This window comes from Lithobates pipiens, unplaced genomic scaffold, assembly GCF_037356315.1.
Source record: "Lithobates pipiens isolate NorthernLeopardFrog02 unplaced genomic scaffold, aLitPip1_a1.2 Scaffold_52, whole genome shotgun sequence".
NCBI classification, from domain to species: Eukaryota; Metazoa; Chordata; class Amphibia; order Anura; family Ranidae; genus Lithobates; species Lithobates pipiens.
In genome coordinates this window covers 1,114,386-1,133,833 of record NW_027507875.1, presented here as the reverse complement: position 1 = coordinate 1,133,833, position 19,448 = coordinate 1,114,386, and the positions used below count along the sequence as shown (strand labels likewise).

General features: G+C 44.8%; 1 protein-coding gene across 1 annotated transcript in view; it reads right to left on the bottom strand.

The window, feature by feature from the left end:
- LOC143957213 (G-protein coupled receptor 37-like 1) overlaps window positions 1–19,448 on the bottom strand; it is a 295,634-nt gene that overhangs the window by 95,538 nt on the left and 180,648 nt on the right. The window lies entirely within an intron of this gene.

The window sequence follows — 19,448 nt, the reverse complement described above, 5'->3', positions numbered from 1 at the left end:
CAGTCTTGAAACAAACAGCAGAAGATGGTTCCTTGTGATGCGACCACGTGAAGGCAAGGAAAGAGTGAACTGGAAGGCTTTAAATAGGCAGGTCAGACGAGCATCATCGGGAATAGCTGGTAAATGTGGAAAGAGAAGAGAACTGGCAATTAGCCGACAGCTGAGCGGCCAGCCCAGAGGAGGAAGGGCTAAGCCAGCCCTGACAGGTGTACAGAGCCAAAAAGATTAGGATTGTGTAGATGTCCCAATATTTATGGACCTGACTGTAAATCTGCCCACACCATGTTATTTCTAGAGTTGGGGCGAACGGTTCAGGCAGCGCATAACTTTGGCCTAAACATTGGCTGTTTGCCCCTGAATTGTCAAGGCATTTGACTGTTGTTCGGGCCTGCTGAACGCCCCACAATGCACTGCTCACTGCACAGTGCATCAGAAGCCCCGATTGGCTGAAGCAAAGGCTTTGCCCATTCAGGGCACAGAAAACTGTCAGAGCCATGACTGGAGAGGGTAATGATGACACTGCATGGCTCATTGCTCATAGACCCACCCCACGCTATAAAATGTTCCTTCCCAGAGCAGACATTTGCAGTGTGATATTGGAGTGGAGAGAGAGATAGACCATTGCTACTAGTGAGTTAGTGTACTATAGTGATTCCATTGTGAGTGTAAAGTATCAGTGAAGTGTGAATATAGTGATAGTGCAACATGAGTGTAGTGCAACTTTCTTTTTTTACTTTAGTGTCAGTTTAATGTGTTAGGGCAGGTTTACTGCAGTATATTGAAGTGTGTCAGTGTAGTGTGTCTGGACACTTTTACTGCAGTATATTAACCGCTTGCCGACCGCCTCACGCTGATATACGTCAGCAGAAGGGCTCATACAGGCAAACTAACGTACCTGTACATAGCCCTTTAAGAGGTGGCCAGCACGTGAGGCAAGCTCCGTGAGTCAGGTCGCGGGTCCCGCGGATTCTATCGCCGCGTGGATACCCGCGATCGCCTCACAGAGAGGAAGAACGGGGAGTTGCTAATGTAAACAAGCATCTCCCCGTTCTGCCTAGTGACAGTGTCACTGATCTCTGCTCCCTGTGATCGGGCGCAGAGATCAGTGATGTATCACACGTAGTCACACCCCCCCACAGCTAGAAACACTTCCCAGGACACACTTCACCCACACTGCACCCTAGTGGTTAACCCCTTCACTGCCAGTGTCATTTACACAGGAATCAGTTCATTTGTATAGCACTGATTGCTGTATAAATGACAATGGTCCCAAAAATGTGTTAAAAATGTCCGATGTGTCCGCCATAATGTCGCAGTCATGATAAAAATCACTGATCGCCGCCATTACTAGTAAAAAAATAATTAATGGATAAAAATGCCATAAAACTATCCCCTATTTTGTAAACACTATAACTTTTGTGCAAACTGATCAATAAACGCTTATTGCCTTTTTTTTTTACCAAAAATATGTAGAAGAATATGTATCTGCCTAAACTGAGGAAAAATATATATTTTTGGGGGATATTTATTATAGAAATGGTTAACCAGTTCCCAACTGGCGCACGACGATGTACGTCAGCAGAACGGCATGGGCAGGCGAAGTGGCGTACAGGTACGTCCAGTTGAAATTGCCGCCCTGCCATCGCGCGTGCGCCGCCGGCATCTCCCCGTACAGCCTCCCAGTGAGACAATCGCGGGTATCCCCACGGCAATCGAGTCCGCGGGACACAATCAGTTAATTCTCACCGCTCTCCTCCTGAAGTGTTCACGAACTGACAGGCAGAGGCTGATGAGACCAGGGATAACCACCACTGACACTTAGACAATAGATAGCTGCATAGACTATGTCGCTGAAACATATCGGCTGAAAATTGCCTTTTTGGCATTTTGCCGAAAGAGAATTCTTGCCAATAATGGCGCAGAAAATCGCGCATGCGCAGTAGCAGTGGGAGAAACTTTGGATGACGTCACTCGTTCTGTGGGCAGCTTGCACGTTCCTCGTGGATAAGACGCCGCACTCGTAAGCACATTCCCTGCTGAGATGCTGGCAACTTCCCCGTGGACGATCCTCGTGCTTGTAAGACGCTGCTGGGACCCGAGAGACGGCTTCATAGAGGGCTGCACATATACTATATATATATATATATATATATATATATATATATATATATATATATATATATACATACATACATACATACATACATACACATATACTATAAAATGTATGCCCTTGTTGTCATTGAATTTGTAATTTTATCACAGTATAGTATAGTTAGTTATTAGTTATACAGTACACACTAACATGACAGCAAGCACATGATTTTTTAAAACATGACAGTACGCAATACATATATAATTAATATATTTAACCACTTGCCGACCGCCGCACGACGATGTACGTCGACAGAATGGCACGGGCAGGCATATGGGCGTACATGTACGTCCCTGCCTTCCCGCGGGTGGGGGGCCCGATCGGGCCCCCCCCGGTGTCAGCGGCGGTCGGTATCCGTTCAGGAGCGATCCGGGATGAGGGGGCGACCATCCGTTCATGGCCACCCCCTCGCGATCGCTCCTGACGAATGAAATCCCTCCTCTACATCACTTCCTCTCCTGTAATGTAAACACAGGCAGAGGAAGTGATGTAATCTCTCCTCGTGTCGGTCTTTTTTTTCATTCCGGCACCGAGGAGAGAGGATCGGTGAGTTGCACCTAACACTACACTAACAGTAGAACACGCCAGGCACACTTTTCACCCCCCCTTCACCCCCCGATCACCCCCCCAATCACCCCTGCACCCCCAGTCACAGTGACACCAATAGCATTTTTTTTTTTATTATTGCATTGGTGTCATTTGTGATTGTAATAACTGTTAGGGCAGTTAGGGTTAGCCCCCTTTAGCTCTAGGGTACCCCCCTAACCCCCCCAATAAAGGTTTAACCCCGTGATCACCCCCCGTCGCCAGTGTCACTAATAAGCGATCGTTTTTCTGATCGCTGTATTAGTGTCACAGGTGACGCTAGTTAGGCAGGTAAGTATTTAGGTTCGCCGCAGCTTTTTATAGCGTCAGGGACCCCCATATACTACCGCATAAAGCCCCCTGATTGCCCCCTAGTTAACCCTTTCACCAGTGATCACTATATAACTGTTACAGGTGACGCTGGTTGGTTAGTTATTTTTTTTTTGTTTCAGGGCACCCGCCATTTATTACCTAATAAAGGTTTAACCCCCTGATCACCCGGCGGGTGATATAAGTTTGAGGGTCAGATAAGGTCTGCATCGTCCCAGCGTCAGGTTAGTGCCAGTACCGCTAACACCCACGCGCAAAGCATACACCTCCCTTAGTAATATAGTATCTGATCAGATCTATATTAGCGTTGCCAGCATTTTAGGTTTCCCAAAACGCATTGTTAGCGGGATCAGCCCAGATACCTGCTAGCACCTGCGTTTAGCCCCTACACCAAACCCAGCCCAGCCCACCTAAGTGCAGTATCGATCGATCACTGTCACTTACAAAACACAACACACATAACTGCAGCGTTCGCAGAGTCAGGCTTGATCCCTGCGATCGCTAACAGTTTTTTTTGTAGCGTTTTGAAACAGTCGCTGACAGGCTAGGTGCTTTTTTACCTGTGAGTCTCACTAGTGTAAAATGGCAAAGCGAAGGTATACTAGTGAAGAGGCCTACACGTTTCTGAGCATGACAGATAGTGAAGAGGACGTCACTCATCTGTCAGATTCAGGCTCAGAATACGATCCTGTAGAGGACAGCGGCTCCATGACAGATAGCTCTGGCGACGGAGATGAGGTCCCTGTTAAGGACAGGTGTGCCCGATCCCGAATGTATTCTGTTGTTCAGGTGCAGGTACCGCAGGTCACTCGTATGGAGCAGAGACGTACTAGAGCCGCTCATCCTTCTGGTGAACTGGCAAGCACCAGCGGCCTAGTACACCCTGGACGTACATCCAGCACTGCAGTAACACGTGGTGACGTGGCGAGTCCCATAAGTGCAGTTCAAGCTGGCGAGGTGGCAAGCACAAGTAGTGTCCCGCTGCCACCAAGAAGAAGACAAAGACAGGCCCGTCGTACCCATAGTGCTCTTCCTGCAGAATTCGCCAATCCTAATTGGGTGCCCACCACTTCTGCAGAACCCGTACTTCCCCCATTCACTGGCCAACCTGGCATTAACGTGGAAACAGTTGATTTTACGACACTTGACTTTTACTCACTGTTTTTCAACGAAGATCTCTATAGATCTATTGTGGACCAAACCAATTTGTACGCTGGTCAACACATCGCCACTATTCCCCAGTCCGCCCTTGCCAGACAATGGAAACCAGTTACGGTTTCCGAATTTAAAATCTTTCTGGGCCTCTCCCTCAACATGGGCATAACCAAAAAGAGTGAGTTGCGGTCACATTGGTCCACTGACCCAATTCACCATATGCGCGTGTTCTCTGCTTCCATGTCCAGGGCACGATACGAGCAGATTTTGCGGTTCATGCACTTCAGCGACAATGAACTCTGTCGTCCTCGTGGAGACCCTGAATATGATCGGCTCTACAAAATTCGGCCCCTCATAAACCACTTCAACCAACGTTTTGCAGACTTGTTTACTCCCCATCAAGTTGTCTGCGTTGATGAGTCCCTGATTAAGTTTTCTGGTCGCTTGTCATTCAAACAATACGTTCCCAACAAGCGTTCCAGATACGGGGTCAAGATGTATAAGCTCTGTGACAGGGCCACAGGCTATACACGTAGTTTTATGGTTTATGAGGGTAAAGATAGTCACGTAGAGCCGGAGAACTGCCCTGACTACATAGGAAGCGCTGGCAAGATAGTGTGGGACATGGTGTCACCCTTATTCGGAAAGGGGTACCACTTGTACGTGGACAATTATTACACAAGCGTGCCACTGTTTAGTCACTTGTTTGATCAGCAGATTGGAGCATGTGGCACCGTGCGACCTAATCGCCGGGGCTTTCCCCAGCGGCTTGTAGAGTCCCGTCTTAGGCTGGAGGAGAGAGCCTGCTTGCGCAGTAATAATTTGCTCGCTATGAAGTGGAGGGATAATAAGAATGTTTTCGTTCTTACCTCCCTTCATGCAGACACGACGGTCCAAATTCCTACGGCGACTGGTATTGTGGAGAAACCCCTCTGTGTCCACAAATATAACCTTAACATGGGAGGGGTGGACCTCAATGACCAGTTGTTGGCGCCGTATCTAGTTGCCCGTAAGGCCAGACGCTGGTACAAAAAAGTGTCTGTTTATTTATTCCAATTGGCTATACTAAATGCTTATGTACTACACAAAGCTTCAGTACGGACTGGATCCTTCCTTAAATTCCAGGAGGATATCGTCAGAGCCCTTCTGTATCCAGGCGGTGCTCCACCTCACGTTCCCCAACCAGATGCAGTAAGCCGGCTGCATGAGAGGCATTATTCTTATGTCATCCCAAGTACCCCTACCCAACGAGCCCCCCAAAGAAAATGTCGTGTCTGCAGAAAGCGCGGATATAGGCGTGACACCCGTCATTATTGTCCCCGCTGTCCTGACAATCCTGGTCTTTGCATTGGTGAATGTTTTGAACGCTACCATGAACTAGTTGAGTTTTAGAGTAGGGTACCGCATTGCACAGGCTAGGCACACGTTCACAGGGTCTCCCAAGATGCCATCACATTTTGAGAGACCCAAACCACTGGAAACGTTACAAAAGTTACAAAAAAAAAAAAAGTTAAAAAAACAAAAAACCAAAAAAAATATAAAATAAAAAAAACCAAAAATAGTTGTCGTTTTATTGTTCTCTCTCTCTCTATTCTCTCTCTATTGTTCTGCTCCTTTGTACTGTATTCTATTCTGCAATGTTTTATTGTTAACCATTTTTTGTTTTCAGGTACGCCATTCAGCTGTAGCGTGGATTTATTTATCTTGACAGCAACAGCGTTTGCTCCCACGATACGTAAAGCCGCGACTAAAGCACTGTCGGAGGTGATTTCACCACCACAGTTAAAAAAGAGCATATATGCCGAAGCATGAGGGCATAAGGGGTGGAGGAGCGATCTGCTCCTACCTTTTGCGGGAGGATGCCCCCATGCTTCGGCATATATATATTTTAGGCACAGATTGTGTTAAATGTGTTATTTTTTGCTATTTTTTTTGTATTTGCTTTGCAGGTATGGTAAGTCCTACTGTTATACTGTAATGTTACTTTGTTTTATTGTTAACCATCATTTGCTTAGCAGGTACGCCATTCTGATGCAGCGCGGATTTATTTATCTTGACAGCAACAGCGTTTTGCTCCCACGATACATAAAGCTGCGACTCCAGCACTGTCGGGGGTGATTTCACCACCACAGTTAAAAAAGAGCATATATGCCGAAGCATGGGGGCAGGAGGGGTGGAGGAGCGATCTGCTCCTACCTTTTGCGGGAGGATGCCCCCATGCTTCGGCATATATAAATGGTTCATGTATGCCCACCATTAGAAGTGGGTGGATGAAGGGAGGTATCTAATGGTGGGCATACCCACCGATCAATATTTTTTTTTCGTTCAGCCCACAGGCTGCATGAAAAAAAAATTACAATATATGCCCAACCAGTTCCAGCAACATACTGGTATGTTGCTGGACTTTGAGTGCTTATACCAGAATGATGCCTGCAGGTTTAGGTATTATCTTGGTATCATTCTTTTCAGCCAGCGGTCGGCATTTATGTAAAAGCAATTCTAGCGGCTAATTAGCCTCTAGACTACTTTTACAAGCAGTGGGAGGGAATGTCCCCCCCCCCCCGCACCATCTTCCATGGTTTTCTCAGGCTCTCCTGTCCCAACAGGGAACCTGAGAATGCAGCCGGTGGTTCCGCCAGCTGACCATAGAGCTGATCAGAGACCAGGATGGCTCCAATCATCTCTATGGCCTAAGACACCGGAAGCTACGAGCATTTCATGACTTAGATTTTGCGGGATGTAAACAGCGCCATTGGGAAATTGGGAAAGCATTTTATCACACTGATCTTGGTGTGGTCAGATGCTTTGAGGACAGAGGAGAGATCTAGGGTCTGATAGACCCTAATTTTTTCAAAAAAGAGTACCTGTCACTACCTATTGCAATCATAGGGGATATTTACATTCCCTGAGATAACAATAAAAATCATAAAAAAAATATATATAAATGAAAGGAACAGTTTAAAAATAAAATAAAAAAGCAAAATAAATAATAAAAAAAAAAAAAAAAAACACCCCTGTCCCCCCCGCTAAGGCGAAACGTCGAACGCAAGCGTTGGTCTGGTGTCATATGTAAACAGCAATTGCACCATGCATGTGAGGTATCACCACGAAGGTCAGATCGAGGGTACTAATTTTAGCAGTAGACCTCCTCCGTAAATCTAAAGTGGTCACCTGTAAAGGCATTTAAAGGCTTTTAAAAATGTACGTAGTTTGTCGCCGCTGCACGTTTCTGCGCAATTTTAAAGCATGTCGTGTTTGGTATCCATGTACTTAGCCTAAGATCATATTTTTTATTTCATCAAACATTTGGGCAATATAGTGATTTTTAGTGCATTAAAATAAAAAAAAGTGTGTTTTTTCCCCAAAAAATGCGTTTGAAAAATCGCTGCGCAAATACCGTGTGGAAAAAAAAAAATGAAACACCCACCATTTTAATCGGTAGGGCTTTTGCTTTAAAAAAACACTTCATGTTTGGGGGTTCAAAGTAATTTTCTTGCAAAAAAAAATATTTTTTCATGTAAACAAAAAGTGTCAGAAAGGGCACTTCAAGTGGTTAGAAGAGTGGGTGATGTGTGACATAAGCTTCTAAATGCTGTGCATAAAATGCCAGGACAGTTCAAAACCTCCCCAAATGACCCCATTTTAGAAAGTAGACACCCCAAGCTATTTGCTGAGAGGCATGTCGAGTCCATGGAATATTTTATATTTTGACAAAAGTTGTGGAAAAAAGACATTATTATTATTTTATTTTTTTTGCACAAAGTTGTCATTAAATGATATATTGCTCAAACATGCCATGGTTATATGTAAAATTACACCCCAAAATACATTCTGTTGCTTCTCCTGAGTACGGGGATACCACAAGTGTGAGACCTTTTGGGAGCCTAACCGCGTACGGTACCCCAAAATCCAAGCACCACCTTCAGGATTTCTAAGGGTGTAAATTTTTGATTTCATTCCTCACTGCCTATCACAGTTTCGGAGGCCATGGAATGCCCAGATAGCACAAAATCCCCCCAAGTGACCCCATTTTGGAAAGGAGACACCCCAAGCTATTTGTCGAGAGGTAAAAAAAAAAAGTGATAGTTTGTTATTTTTTAAAGCTGCCTCCTGGGGTTTAGCTTTTAAATTGACTATAGGTTATTCTATGCTATTATTCAGCGCTACAAGGTGGACCATGTCTGCAGTGTGGAAATATTTTAAAGTTTCTGATAAAGACCCCAAATTTGCAATCTGTAGTCTTTGCTCAGCAGAAATTAGAAGAGGGGGTACAGCGCCAAGGCATTTTTTAACAAGGTTTAATACACCACCTGAAAACACGTCATCCAGTTCAGCATTCAGATTACAAGAAAACAGTGGCACTTCCAAAAAGTGACTCAGGCTCAACAGCATATGTGGCCATAGTCTTTAAAAAGGTTAAAAAATTTGCAAGTGACAGTCCCAAAGCTCGTGACATAACAGATAAAATGATGGCATTTATTGCATTAGACGACCAGCCATTCTCTGTTGTGGAGGACATTGGATTCCTTAGGCTCATGCAACATGTTGAGCCGAGTTACTCACTACCAAGCAGACGCTACTTTGCAGATACCTGTCTACCTGTATTGTTTTGCAGTGTTAGAAAACACGTTCAAGAGCTCATGACTACCGACATCATAGCAATCAGTTTTACTACCGACATTCGGAGTTCAGACGCGAGTCCAACGAGCATGCTTAGCCTGACAGTGCAGTGGATAGATGGCAAATTTCAATTGAAAAACATCCTACTTAACACACGTGAGTTTGTTGGATCACATACTGCAGCAGCAATAGCTGACACTTTAAAATCCATGCTTGACACTTGGCACATTGAGAAGTGTAAAGTGCATTTGATTGTCCGAGATAATGCGCGGAACATGGCAAAGGCAATGGAGGACAGTGAACTTAAAAGCATACCGTGTATGGCACACACACTGCAATTGGCTGTGAATGAAGGATTGCTGAGTCAGCGCACCATATCTGATAGTGTATCAAAAGGAAGAAAAATTGTGGGTTACTTTAAGCATTCTCCGATTGCTTATTCCAGATTACAAGCTTTGCAGATACAGTTTGGAATGCCACCAAAACGACTGCAGCAAGATGTAGCCACTCGTTGGAACAGCACCTACTATATGCTGCAAAGTATTTTTGAACAAAAGCGTGTTTTAGCTGCATACATTGCAGATTACGAGCTGCCGGCAACACTGAGCGCACATCAGTGGATGTTAGTTGAAAATAGTTTGTCTCTTCTATCTCCATTTGAACAGTTAACAAAAGAAATAAGCTCAACTAATGCTTCCATTTCTGAAGTTATTCCCTTGATTGCCGCACTGAAGCGTCTGCTAGGAAAAGAGATAGAAACAGACCATGGCGTAAAAACGGCTAAAACCACTCTACTGGAAGCCGTTGCCAACCGATTTCAAGACACCGAGTCCGACCCTCTGTACTGCATTGCAACAGTTCTAGATCCTCGATTTAAAGAGCATTATTTTAATGTTAAGAAAAAGCAGCGTGCACGGGAAATGATACAGGCACAAATGGAGGTGGTGGAAGCATCTGGTGAAGGAGTTTTGAGGTGTAGCACAGAGGAAAGTGAGAAGAAACGGTTGCATACAAGTGAAGAGGAAAACGCTCCCTCCATATCTGATATGTTTGAAGAAATTTTACATGAATGCACCCCGGTCCATAGCAATGCTTCAACAAGTGCAGCTACCCAACAGCTGGACATTTATTTAGCTAAACAGCCTATCGCCAGAAGTGACAATCCCCTTGCGTACTGGCACATCAACAAACAACGTTTTCCTTTGCTTGCACAGATTGCACGCAGATATTTATCTGCCCCAAGCACCAGTACAGAGAGAGAGACTATTCAGTCTAGCATCTCATATTCTTGACGAGAAGAGAAACTGTCCCTCTCCTGTGAGAAAGCTGAGCAACTTTTGTTCTTAAAGCGAAATCTGACACTTTTACTGAAATAGATTTATAAATCCGTAGCATAGAGAAATTCATTTACTATGTTGTTGAACTTAGTAAATGAATTGGCATTGGACTGTGCTATTGGACAATTGGAACATACAACATAGTATGACTGACTACCAGTATGTTCCACTTGTCTAGTTGTGCCATACTGCCATTAGTTGGTTGTTCATTGTAGTTCTTCTACAGTTTTTTGCACTTCTTCAATTTAAAAGAGAACTCCAGCTTTAGTGCTGTACACACATACATAGTTTGTTGCTGTTGGGCCAAACTATGTCTCTCCCTAAGCTTTCAGCCCGCTGCATGTGCAAAACTGTGTTCTGCATCTGTGGCTGTCTACATACTCCAGTACTATATACTATACCACACTGTGTTCCAGATATTGGTGGAGACTTCCAGAAACAGACTAGTCTACATTGCTTGCTGTGATTGCCTGAGCACCGCTGCTGTAGACCAGACTGTAGACTGTGTTCCGGGATGTCTCCTACCCGGGGTACTCATACCCGGGGTCCGGAACACAGTGCGGTCTACTGTATGACTATGTATGTAATGCTCAGCTACATACATAAACTTTTATCGCACATGCAGCCGCTGACACCTTAGGGAGAGAACTTAGGGGGAAAAAAATAAAATTACTACAGTTCTCTCAAGTTGAATATAAAATAATTAAAAAATATTTATTGCATTTAGCATATTTATATATTTTACAGATACTGTGAAACAGAATAATAGCATTCTGCCATATTATGTTGTTCTTCTTTAGACATAGTTTGTTGTTGGGACAAACTATGTCAGTCATGTCAGTCATTGATTGTCTCTGCCTAAGCTTTCAGCCCACTGCATGTGCAAAACTGTATGTTCTGTATCTGTGGCTGTCTACATATTCCAGTACTATATACTATATCACACTGTGTTCCAGATATTGGTGGAGACTTCCAGAAACAGACTAGTCTACATTGCTTGCTGTGATTGCCTGAGCACCGCTGCTGTAGACCAGACTGTAGACTGTGTTCCGGGATGTCTCCTACCCGGGGTACTCATACCCGGGGTCCGGAACACAGTGCGGTCTACTGTATGACTATGTATGTAACGCTCAGCTACATACATAAACTTTTATCGCACATGCAGCCGCTGACACCTTAGGGAGAGAACTTAGGGGGAAAAAATAAAATTACTACAGTTCTCTCAAGTTGAATATAAAATAATTAAAAAATATTTATTGCATTTAGCATACTTATATATTTTACAGATACTGTGAAACAGAATAATAGCATTCTGCCATATTATGTTGTTCTTCTTTAGACATAGTTTGTTTTTGGGACAAACTATGTCAGTCATTGGTTGTCTCTGCCTAAGCTTTCAGCCCACTGCATGTGCAAAACTGTATGTTCTGTATCTGTGGCTGTCTACATACTCCAGTACTATACACTATACCACACTGTGTTCCAGATATGGGCAGAGACTTCCAGAAACACAGACTAGTCTACATTGCTTGCTTGCTGTGATTGGCTGAGCACCTCTGCTGTAGACTAGTCTGTGTTGCGGGATGTCTCCGCTCATAGCCAGGGGCTGGAAAACAGTGTGGTCTACTGTATGACTATGTATGTAACCCGCAGCTACATATATACACTTTTATCGCACGTGCCTTAGGGAGAAAGAACTGAATTACTACTAGTTCTGATTTAAGTTGAAAATTAATAAAGTCTAAGCCTCCGTACACACGGTCAGACGTTCCGGCAACCAAATCCGTCAGATTAATTCAGGCGGATTTAGTCCGGAAGAGGTCCGGAAGTTGTGTAGCATACACACGGTCGGACTAAGTTGTTGGAAGTTCCGGTTGCCAAGAATGCAGTGACGTAAGCCGCGTACGACGGGACTAAAAAAAGGAAGTTCAGCACCATGTCCGGCACCCTTTGGGCTCCTTCTGCTGATCTCGTGTTTATCACGTGTTAGTAGAAGTTTGATGAGAGACGATTCGCACTTTTCAGATTTGTGCTTCAGTTCGGTACTGCTCTTCATTTTGTGCTTGTCTTTGCGTATCTGATTATCAGTGCGTGTAGTCAGTAAGCATTTGTTTCTCATTGTGGACTATATCTTGGTATAGTACACTTTGATTTGTATTGCTTATTGTCTGTTTGCTTCTGCTTTTCAGGTCGTTCTTTCAGGCATTGCTGTTTATCAGTGCTTTCTGCTGTCCGTTCTGACCAGCCGACTGTTTTAAACCATGTTTCATGTACGTACTCGTCGTAGAGTTTGTGCTGTGCAGGGGCTTGGTGTTGGGCTTTTAGCTTTCACACAAGCCCGGTCCATGAACAGGGAGAGGAGACGTTTGTGGACCAAGAATTGGTTGCGCCAGCGTGACCAGTTCTCGCACATGCCTTTGCTCCGTGAGATCCAGATAATCCTGATGATTTCAGGAATTATCTCCGGATGACGGACCCCGTTTTTCACCATCTGCTGGCTTTGCAGTCCCCTTATATCACCAGGCAGGATACCTGCATGTGGCAAGCTATCACTCCGGAGCAGAGGCTCATCGCCACATTGCGCTGCTTGGCGTCAGGGAGAAGCCTTCAGGACCTAAAGTTCTCCACAGGCATCTCCCCCCAGGCTCTGGGGATCATTATTCCAGAGACCTGTTCTGCCATCATTCAGGTCCTGCAGAAGGACTATATGAAGGTAAGTTTTATCCTTTAACATCACATTCTATGTATTTAATGATTGCTAATGTAGTGCATTTCTTTCCTCCTTCCCTAATTACCATGATTGCAATATGCTCTAATTGATATGCTGTGCCCCTTTGTCCTCATGCATGCTGGAAGCTTTTCAACTTCCTTTTTTGTCCTTCATGCATATTTGCCTTCACTAACTTCCCCACCATGCTCTTCTGGGCCCATAAACCTATAGTCTAGTCACTTAGCAATGTCTTTTGTCAGCTCCATAGTATTGCTTTCCCTTAAACACCCCCTAAAATGTCTACAAATGTTATGTGTGTGCTTAAATTCATGCAGAGTGACATTTTTTTGGGGGGTTTGGCCTAACTCATTAGGAAGCCCCCTCCCCCCAACTGCTAGGTCAGCTGATAGCAATCCTCTATCTGCTGACTTTACCAAACCCAATACACACTATACCTACCTTTTTTCTGGTCAGATTTATGGACAAATTCACCAAAGCATGTAGTGCAAGGGCCTGCCTCAATACTTTCAAATGCTATACATTTTTTTTCTCCTATTATTATTTTGATAGGTAATAGCAGAATCTCAAAATGTGCTTCCATTTTTTTGTAGTTTTGGTATTATGACACATCTTACCTGTCCGGTGGGCTGCTAATAGTGTAAGTAAGGAGAGCTTCCCAAAGTATCTCACATTATTTAGGCATTCAGCTCTGAATCAAGTGGAGGGTTAGCTGTCCAAAACTTCCCACTCTAATTTTTTGCAAGGGCCCATCAGATGGGGGGGATGGGGGAGTGATGACTCTGATAAGGGGACCTTATACTTTAGGCTCTAAATACTCATTTTCCAAAATGTTATACTGATCTTGGCCAAAAATCTGCTTGCAATGTTGATGTGCAAAATTAAAAAATTTTTGTCTTGTTTCACTCCACAGTTTCCTTCAATGCCACAGGAATGGCAGACTGTGGCCTCCCACTTTGCTAGCCGTTAGGACTTTCCCAATTTGTGGAGGTGCAATTGATGGGAAACACGTCCGCATCGTCCCACCCCCCAACTTGGGGTTGTACTATTATAATTACAAGGGGTTTAATAGTATTGTGATGTTGGCAGTGGTGTCAGCGACCTATGACTTCCTGTATGTGGACATGGGGCAAAATGGCTGGATGTCGGATGGTGGAGTGTTCTCACGGACGGAATTCTACTGGCGTCTCCAGAGTAGCAGTCTGGGCTTGCCACCCCCCGATGAGAATAAGGAAGGACTCTTCGTCGCGAATGAGGCATTTGCCCTGGCAAACCATCTGATGCGGCCTTTTCCGGTGAGGACCCTCACCCCGGATCAGAGGATCTTTAATTTCCAGCTGGCCAGAGCCAGAAGAGTCGTGGAGAACACTTTTGGAATACTGGCCAGCCTGTTCTGCCTTTTTTAACGCCAATCCACATGGCTGAATATAAACTCAATCACATAGTGCTGGCCTGCTGTGTTCTGCACAATTTCTTGAAAAGACATTCAGCAAACTATGTGGTCTCAGTTGGCCCAGATGCAGACTTGCCAGAAAATTAGAATCTCATGGCCCTTGAAGCTGCTCATCCTGGCTTGCCCCCCCAAAGCATTCGCGAGGTCCGAACCCAATACATGGAGTACTTTGTGGGTAGGGGGGCCATTGATATGCCAGACAATGTCTGAGAGGCATTTTTGTAATACATTTTTCTATGAAACTACAATAATCTTTGTTTACATTTACTGCTTGGCTTGGTTTTAGGTGTCTCCTAGGTACATGTTTTATTTTTGTTGTTGTGCCCTTTTCTACAACAGTGCAAACCCAAGTTCTGAGCGAGATGAGGGGACAGTCTCTGCTTCAGATAATCTTATTATGTTGTGGGTCTGCTACACACACACACCTTGTTTTTGTTAACTAATGTATGTAGTGCATTACTGACCAAAATCTTGCTCATTTTCCGCACCATGGCAGAAATATGTGGGGTCAGGAAAATAACATGATTGGCAAAATTTACACATCACTGTGGGTGTTATTTACTAAAGGCACATCCACTATGCACTACAAGTGCACTGCAAAAGTATACCTGAAACTGCACTTGGAGTGCAAAGTGGAGTTGCCTTTAGTAAATAACACCCATTGTCACCGAAAACAACAATTTTACTCCAAATACTGCTTTTGCGCAAAAAAAAGGAAGCCACACATTTTTGATAATTTAACTTTTTACTCAAAGCACATTCACATGTGCGTTTAGAAAAGGGTTTTACAACAAACCAACATATTGGGTGTATCAAAAACATTATTTAAGCAAATTTTTTTGTAACTTGGCGTTTTTGTGTAAACAGGCATGTATCAAAGCGTAATATACAGAACACAGTTCAACTTTGAAAAGTGAAGACAATATCAGACATGAGTATGTACAAACTGGGCTGATATCACATGGGGTGTCACCCCTGGAAAAGCCAAATTTGGAAGATGCACACAGTGTGTCAACATGTGCTATCTCCCATCATGGAGGATCAATGTACATGTTTTGGGGCTGCAACCCCTTCATCTCAGCCACTTTCCACAAAACACGTACATTGATCCCCCATGATGGGAGATAGAGCATGTTGACACACTGTGTGCATCTTCCAAATTTGGCTTTTTGTAAAATACAAAATTTGTTGTTTCAAAACACAAAAATAAAACCCTAGCTAGTTTGGGGTGTTTCACACTCTCCCCAAAACATCAATGATGTTCTTCATTTTATTTTGAACATCATTGATGTTTTTCTGTATATTTTCTAAATCCCAATTGCACCCCATTATCTCCCCAATCAGAATCTGGGCACTTTCACTGGTAAAATGTGATTCTTCTTCCACATCACCTTCAAAAAAGCAAAAAAACACCATGTATTATAAATATGACTGTGACGAACGCTGGTGTCAGATCCCTGCCCTCCTTGCTAACTGGCGACAAAGGACCGGCCAACCTCACACCACGCTGTCACTTACGTAACAATGCCACACTCAGCTGCACCCAGCACAAAGATTTTCCAGCTTGCGGGACCATAATCTAGGTGCGGGCAGCCTGAGAGCGATTGTCACTGGGCTAATTACACAATTAACCCTTTAACTGCCACCACCCCCGTTTATAAGACAGAGCCGGGGGGACTCGTAATTTAAGCAACACCAATTATAAGTTTAGAATAAGCGCCTGCAACACACACTGCCACCACAGACAGGTCTGCTCAGTGCCTTACTCTACCACAGTAGCGCCCTTTTAAGAGACAGGTTCGTTTATAGTTTGCATCAAGAGCTTTAAAGACAAGGTTAACACTTTTCAACATAAGGATTTATTATGAAAAGGTCAAGGTTGGTGCGAATAAAACAATTACAGAAAAAGGATGTTTCAAAAAATAAAGACAATATACAGCCACAAAGAAATAAGGTAGAATTGAGAAGGAAGAATACTTGCAATTAATGTCCGAGAGTTGATCAGAGTTCAATCGATGAGCAAAGGTAATCGGTTCTCAAACTTGGCAGATGTTCCTGCTTGGATGGTAAAAGGAGAACTGCCCATTGCCTTGGCCTCTCCTCTTTTCTGTCAAATCAAAGGGGGTGTTGACAGCGACCAGTGACCAATCGTCTGGTCATCTTGTTTAGGGGTTGGTTGCTGGGAGGTGTCTACACTCATGACCCTGTCCCAGGTACACTTTGTGATACATATTCATATCTCTGCCTCTCTACTGTTTATAGACTGCAGATATCCATTTTAGTGATCAGCATGATATTTGCTTCAAAACAAGTCCACACATGACAGGTTTCCCATTTCAGGGTTACCTAGGAGGAGTAAGGGGTCCCAGTGGCTTCCCATATGACCTGACATAGGGGTGTTTGGACTTGAAATGTTAGAAATTATCAGAGGAAACCAAATAAATCCATATTATGGCTGTGCTATGATGGCTTTGAAAGTTATAAAAAATGTTGAAGTTTCAAAAACTTTACTAATCTTTCTGCAGTCTTTGGCTGGAAGTATTTACGACGGGTATCTGTTTGTTCTCTGAATGGAGAAAGTGACAGTTTTACGACAGGCTGGAATATCTTGCCAGGCAACTTGAGCCTTGTTTATTGTCCTAGCCTGGCTCTGTTTTCTCTGCTAAGATAACCTTTCTTTCCTTTTGAAGATGTTAAAACATTTGGAATTCCTAAGACAAGGGAGGGGGGAGTTTTTACAGATGTAAGTAAGTTTACAAGGTAGCCAAACTGTCATGGCTGCGTTCCACACAAAATGGCAACTAGTTACAATAAATCCTGGCTCAGACGTGATATCGTTACACCTCCCTCCTTAGGTGGTTGCATGGGAGGGAACTACAATTTCCCTCCTGACGCAACCGACTCTTGCAGGCTCAGCTTGTCGCGACAGCCCATCAGCATTGCCATGGGTGCTGCCTTTCTTATGCTGGATGGTGAAATCGTATTGCTGTAGAATTAAGCTCCACCGAAGTAGTTTGCCATTCAGCAACACGATTTAGCCAGCTCAAGGGATTGTGATCTGTGATCACAGTGAAGTGCCGTCCATAAAGGTACGTTTGTAACTTCTGGAGAGCCCACACGATCGCAAGACACTCCTTTTCAATCGTGGCGTATGCTACTTCCCTGGGAAGCAGCTTCCGGCTCAGGTAGAGGATGGGATGCTCCTCTCCAGCATCATCCACCTGGCTCAGGACTGCACCCAATCCATAGGCAGAGGCATCAGTCTGCACTAGGAAACGGCGGGTAAAGTCTGGAGCCTGTAGCACAGGGGCGCGGGCCAGCGCCTCCTTCAAGGCCTGAAAGGCCTGCTCACATTCTGGTGTCCAAGACACCACCTTGGGCAGTTTCTTTTTGGTTAGGTCAGTCAGAGGTTTAGCCAGGCTACTATAGTTACATACAAACTTCCTATAATAGCCAGCGGTCCCCAAGAAAGACAAAACCTGCTTTTTGGTTTGGGGGTAGGCCATGCCAGGATGGCATCAACCTTCCCTGTCTCGGGTTTCAGAGTGCCTCCTCCTACCCGGTGTCCCAAGTACTGCACATCGGTCATGGCAATCTGACACTTACTGGATTTGACGGTCAGATTGGCAGCTGTCAGTTGGTCCAGGACCTGTGACAGGTGCACCAGGGGTTCTTCCCGCACAATTTCCAGCAGCGTCTCCATTTTATCCATGAACTTTAGGATGTAATCTACAACAGAGACATCTGGGTCGGCAATCTTGCCCTCCCAGGTCTCATAGATTAGATTAAGGGGCTCTCTTACCCTCCGTCCGTACAGAAGTTAAAATGGCAAAAAGCCTGTGGACTTCTGAGGCACCTCTCTGTAAGCAAACAGCAGATGAGGCGGATATCGTTTCCAGTCCTTGCCCTGAGAGTGCACAAAGGTGTGCAACATTCGTTTTAAGGGGCCATTGAAGCGCTCGCACAAGCCGTTGGTTTGTGGGTGATAAGGACTGGCCATGATATGCATCGTCTGTATTTTCTGACAGAGAGCTTGCATCAAGTCAGACACAAACTGAGGGCCTTGATCGCTAAGGAGCTCGGCTGGGAATTCCACTCTTGTGAAGATTCCCAGCAGAGCATCAGCGACCTTGTCTGTCCGGAGGCAGGAGAGAGCCACTGCCTCTGGATAACGCGTGGCATAGTCGACAACTGTAAGGATATAACATTTGCCTGAACTGCTCGGGATGGCCAAAGGCCCAACGATATCCACTGCCACCCTCTTAAAAGGTTCGTCAATCACAGGCAAAGGTTTTAGTGGAGCCCTGTGGACATCCCCTACCTTGCCAACTCGCTGGCAGGTAACACAGGACCAACAGTAGTCAGCTATGTCAGCAAGCATCCTGGGCCAATAAAAGTTATGTACCAACCGCCCTTGGGTCTTAGTGATCCCCAAGTGCCCTGCAAGGGGAATCTCATGGGCCACTTAGCAGCAGTCCCCTAAATTGACTGGGTGCCACCAGCTGTCTGTCACCTATGTCAGCCTCATTCCCCTCTGCAGGCAAATTTTCTCTATACAGTTTCCCCTTTGTCCCAGTAGACCTTTTGTTTGTCATTCTCTCCATGGGGACGATCAGCTAGACTTCTGAGCTGTGCTAGTGTTTGGTCTGTCTGCAGTGCTGTTTCAAAGGCGGGACCACAACTCTCAGCCAGCAGTCCTGTGGCAAACAAGGACGGCTGCTGAGGCTCAACAGAGGTGGAGTCCACTGGGTCAGAACAGGGAGAGGGCCCGAGACCTCCTCCTGCTGTTCTGCGATCAGTGCCTGCACCTCGGCTGCCTTTGCAGCACTGCGAGTGACCACCAATACTGGCAATGCATCATCATCATCATTATCGTCATCATTATCGTCATCATTGTCATCATCATCATCACATTTAACCTTTATCAGTTCAGCAACATTGGAACATACATCAGGTACCTTCACTAGCAAGGGGGTCTCCTCTCCTGTCTCTGAAGGAGGACCTTGCACTTCAACTCCACCCTCCCCCTCCCTCTGTCCATCCACAGGTTGCCCAGATATTACCCCAACATCTGTAAACAGTACC